We start from the raw sequence: 5,568 nt of genomic DNA, 5'->3' as shown, positions 1-5,568 counted from the left end.
GGTTGAGGTGACCTTTATTTATTTGTTAAATGACAAGTCAGAACTTGGGCTGAGTGGCTGAGGAGCCTTTTCAGTCCTAAAATGAAAAGTCACAGGGATGATCTCCAACTGTATCCTCAGTCTCTCCTTATGCCTTGGTAACTGAATAAAAAATGACACAAATGTTATAAAATAGCAAGGCAAGGGACATATTTCTGACATAACAAAATTATGGTTGCATCCCCCAAAATAATGTTTTGATGTCTGATGTCAGTCTTTAAACTGTTAAAAACTACTGAAAGTGCGAAGGCACTGACAGTAATACCATGATATCTTGGATCATACATAAGCAGAAAGGCTTTTAGCACTGAATCATTGGTGTAACTTTATACACCCGCCCTTTTAGGTTGTGGGTATAATTAAATAAGAATCATCTAAGTCTTAATTCTTGAAGATGTTTGTATATATTATTGCATCAGACATACCTTTCTGTCAGTGATGTACTTTAAACAAATATGCTCCCACAATACTGTTTTCTCCACCTGAAAGAAAAACAAACCACAAAGTATCACATTCTTAAATAAACCAGTACTGTATAGATAAATCCCATTTACTTAGACTAATAGAGTATGATGTAACTGGTGGTAATATTGGCAAATAGTTTTTTATCAGTCAACAGATCAACTGTAGTTGTTCAAAAGCAGTAACTTTACCTTTCTGCTGTACATCACAAACTAGTGATTCAAGTGAATATCATGGCCAAGTTTACAAAACCTTATTTGAAAAATATGTACATAAATGAAAAATATATATTGCCAAATAAAATAAATAGTTCCCATATTTGAAGCAAGAATGTTGAATATGAATTATGAATTGGCTCACCAATAAGTGATAGAAGTGTTGACACTTTGGGGTATTTATCCCAATTAAAACTTTGATTATTTTTTTTAATACTTATATCTACCTTCATATTTTCCATATTAATATGCCAGGATAGTTATATATGTTCTAACATTTACAAAGATTAGAAACATGGGGAAATTAACAAAATGCAATAGCTTATACAATACCAGACGAAGTTGAAACAGCTCTAAATATTTATTGAAATTTATTTGTCACTACGTTTATTAACATAGATCTAATACAGTTAAATATCGTTAAATATAATTATGTAGTATGGTAGCCTACGTGGCAACATATGGAGATCGAAAACCGAACGAATATGGTAACAGGTTGCTATCAATTCCATTGTATTTTTCATTGGTGCACATTGGCTACACCTATCTCACCTTAATAATCAACAAACGATGACCAACTCACTGACAATATATGGTGATATCTAAATTTTGACTATCGACTAGCTTATCATCACCAGCGAGGACAATACCGCAAACACCCCGTTATAGCGCGACGAGAGACTCGTTTTACTTTTGCTCGTTTTCATTAGAAGGGAGTCGGACATAGATCTAGTTATTGGAAAATGATGAATTGATTCTTTTTTGGAAATAATAAAAATACACATGATAAGCGCCTTGCTATTATAAACTTCATAGACAGCACCAACAACCTGATGATCCCCATTTAGGCTACTTAAGTCAGTGCTAATTAGGCCTTTTCGGAAACAACAAGTATGTTTCTGTCTCTTCCCGAAAATACCAAAAAATTTTCATAACATCAGCGCTTTAGACTAGGGCTATAACTAGCAGCCTACAGAGAGTCGATCTGAAAATATTTCCATTGTTTTGATTCCCTCTTTTCGCTGTATAAGAGAAATCGGCATCTACTAAACCTTTCCCATGGCCTGAATGAGCCACATTGTTTCACAAACATCAAAGTCAGAAGATTAGTACATGTAAACTTTAAATAGTAATGATTTCAGAAATAACACGGAAGAAATGGCGATAACTGTCAGTGGTCAGTAGGCGATGCATAAGTTAGGCCTATTTACAGACCTACACGCTTACGATCGAAACCCGAACATAATATGACGGCCACATAAAGCCGCCAGACTGAATTCTGGTCAAACATATACCGCTTGCCCTCGGTAATTACCCTTGGTATCCATAAAATAATAATATGGAAAAAAGTCTTGGGCCCCCTTCACCTCTATCATCATGTTCTGTGTATCATATTAATATCAACACTGACGCTCAGTGAAAGTGACCGGCAAACTGCATTCTAGCCTAAACCCTGCCACTTCTGAATAATACCATACATTTAAATCATTTGACGATCTGCATGTACAGAAACATATCAACAAGCGGAGACTACTTTTGAAAAATTAACTTACCTCATCCGAATTCACAGATCATCTGTCCAGTTCCAGTTGCTGCACAATCATTTGCTTGTAATATATTATGTCCAGAGTGAGTTTGAACTAAGATGGCTGGTGACAACAAATCTTCCGCGACAATGTGACGTCATTCTGACGTCACTTCACGAGGCAACAGGCTAAACTTTTCTGCAGTCGCTCTCACGCCGCAAAAAATACGCGCCAATGTGTTTTTAACTTTAATATTGCTTGTGACAACATTTAGTAGACAGATAACTTCGTTAATAGATAAATATGTTTAAAAAAATAACACTAAGAGATGGTAGATCTACAAGTGGTTTCCTAAACATCATTTACAAAAAGTGTTGTAATGTCCAAAGCACAACGTTATCACAACGTTAATTTGCAACGTTGTTGTAACGTTGTGGAATAACGTTGTCATAGATATACGCAATTACGTTCTGGAAATTTTAGTATTAAGAGATGAAAATTCAAATGCCGAATATATAGAAAGGTAATGCATTACTGCCTTGGTATTCTGACAAATTCATGTTGATTTTGATAAAGCAGTTCTATTCCTTTATGACTACCGAGAAGCAAACTCAATAACGTTTCCCCGACGTTTCAGAAACGTAGTTACAAAACGTTGTGTGATGTCCAATGCACAACGTTTTCACAACGTGGATGTTCAACGTTGTTATAACGTTATGAAATAACGTTGCTGGTCGACGTTAAAATAACGTTGTGACAACGTTATATCACGACGTTACCAATCCACAACCTTTCAACAACGTTGTGACAACGTCGTGTGTTAGCTGGGTATATAATGCAAAACGAGAGGAATAATTCGTAAAATGTGTGTGACTAACGCGCACCTGCCGAATCGTTAGATATCAATGTTCTGTGTATCAAACGACATCAAAAACAGTTCCAAAACCAAGACAGTTCTTTCAGAAATGTGTGCATATATTTTACCGATTTTTTTGGGTAAAAGTAATATATTCAGTTTTAGTTATAAAATAAAATGAAACGGCTATTCATGGACATTGCTAATATGAACTTATAATATTGACTCTTACACATCCCAAGAAATACGTACATGCTGCAGTTACATTTACACTTCTTGTAACACTTGTCCAAAGGAAAGAAATATCGTATGCGACACTAAAAAACTATCAATTGTTATGTAAACAATGTTCTAACAAACAGGAGCTAGATTATCAAAGGTTCCTTCATACATGTTGTGGCCGATATTTACGTATGATATCATTTTGAACATTGACAAATGTCCAAAGTGAAATTAGAATATTATTGTGTGAATAAATGTACAAAAGATATGCAAAATCTGCATCATAACTGAAACTGTAACCAGCATGGTACAATGATCGTGTGCACTCTCATTCAAGGACCTTCACCTCAAAGAAATTACCAAATATGTACAACAATGTTGACGTATGACATCACTACCTGGGACCGACTTTTACGAAATTGCGTGTTCACTGTCAACAGTACGCGGGATTTTACGAGGGGACTTTCGTTGATTCAGGGATCGTATTTACATAAATGTGACATGTAAGTAATCAGAAACATTCTGACAATCTATTTACTGTTATTTGTTGTTATAATTTTCATTGAAACAACCGAAATAGTCAGAAATTCCGATAAATACCGTTGTCGTTGTGCGTGATTTTGCGTCAGTCATGGCGTCACACAGGACGGTAACTTTGCAATGATTTGATATTTACAACAGAAGTTGTCAATGTATCTATTTTAAATTCCCTATTTCTTCCTACGATTCTCTTCCCATGACTATTCTGCAAATGTTGAGCCAATATTTTGAACGAATAGACGAATGGATAGCTCAAAATAGGAGAAAATGCTACAGTGTGTAAAATCTGTATTTTGCTTTGTTTACACTTCAAACAAGTGCAGTGTTTCGAGCACAGCGTTCGTTTTCACACCTGACTTATATTGCTTGATTTCATCCAGCCACTTCGTATTGGTGACAAAGACCATTGTTCATACGATTCTAAAATGTATGAGGAATTCAAGGATGTGTGTATCGCAGCAAAGTTTGGAATATACGGGATGTTACAGGCGCCTCATAACCGGTGTACCTGAAACGTGATTTTGTAAACACCATCCAATATGGCGGAAAGTTCACTTTGGCGTTCGTGTTTGCGTATTTTCCAAAACATTCTAAACGATTCTAGGGTTATCGGAGACGTTTTTAAATGATCATTGGTGATTTCATAAAGGACAGATACCCGTGATCACTAATATGCTATTTTTGAAATTCATTTATCGGAGTAAATATCCGAAATTTAGATGCCAGAACATGCTGTAAATAACGCGGCGAGTGGTGATTTAGTAATGTGTAAAACATGGCGACATTTATGAAGTACCTAATTTTCAGAGGTCATTTTTTGTACTTTTGCTTGGCCTAAAAAGCCAATGAATAATATCACAGAACACCCACCTTATTCAAAACTGTGATGTGTATTAGTGTGCATGATGTATGTTGAATTTTATTCGACTTCAAAGTGAGGGTTGTAGAGGAAGGACATATATGTCCCTCTGGCATCCAGGGGGTTATGTCCTTTTTGTGCGCTGACGTTCTTTAGTACGCTTTGTTCTTTCTTTACATGGCGTCTTTTATTTGAGTTGTTCATTGGTATTGTTTTGTATTTTGAGTTTCATTTAGATAATTGCCTTATTTTGGTAATATTCATGTTTTATTCATAACATTTGACTATTATGGCGTACATTTGTACCTTCTTTCAACTTTGTATTTTTTCACCGAATGAATACCCTTACCGCGTTCTAGCAGTTACCAAACAGGGGACCAGTTGAGACGACGAGACTCCTTTGACCACATTCGTCACCACTCAGAATGCGCGTATGATTTCAAGTTCTTCGTCAAAGAATCCCTCAGAAATAATTTTTGATTTTACATATGTCTTGCACCTCAAAATATAACCAAGACACAGTTAAATGTGTTCAATCATACTGTATAATTCTGCATGTCACGATGAGCTTTAAATTGCATCTGAAATATGGGAAAATACATGTGAACCATTACGCAACGAGTTGACAATTGTTTTAGGTATGCCCGTTTGCGCTAAGACGGAACCCGGTCGCAAAAATGGCCATGAGAGGGGCACGAGTAAGGTGGTTCCCGGCTCCCTATGCGTGTCGCCAACTTGTGATATTAGAGACGGGGCCCAACTTAGGGCACGAGTCGCTATTCGGCTTGTCCCGGAATAACACGAGTTGGTCACGAATGCTTTGACCAGCGCGAGCACACTCCCGCTTCG

Source organism: Haliotis rufescens, unplaced genomic scaffold (assembly GCF_023055435.1).
Source record: "Haliotis rufescens isolate VD_foot unplaced genomic scaffold, xgHalRufe1.0.p SCAF_6, whole genome shotgun sequence".
Classification (NCBI taxonomy): Eukaryota; Metazoa; Mollusca; class Gastropoda; order Lepetellida; family Haliotidae; genus Haliotis; species Haliotis rufescens.
Note: the sequence above shows the minus strand (reverse complement) of the source record.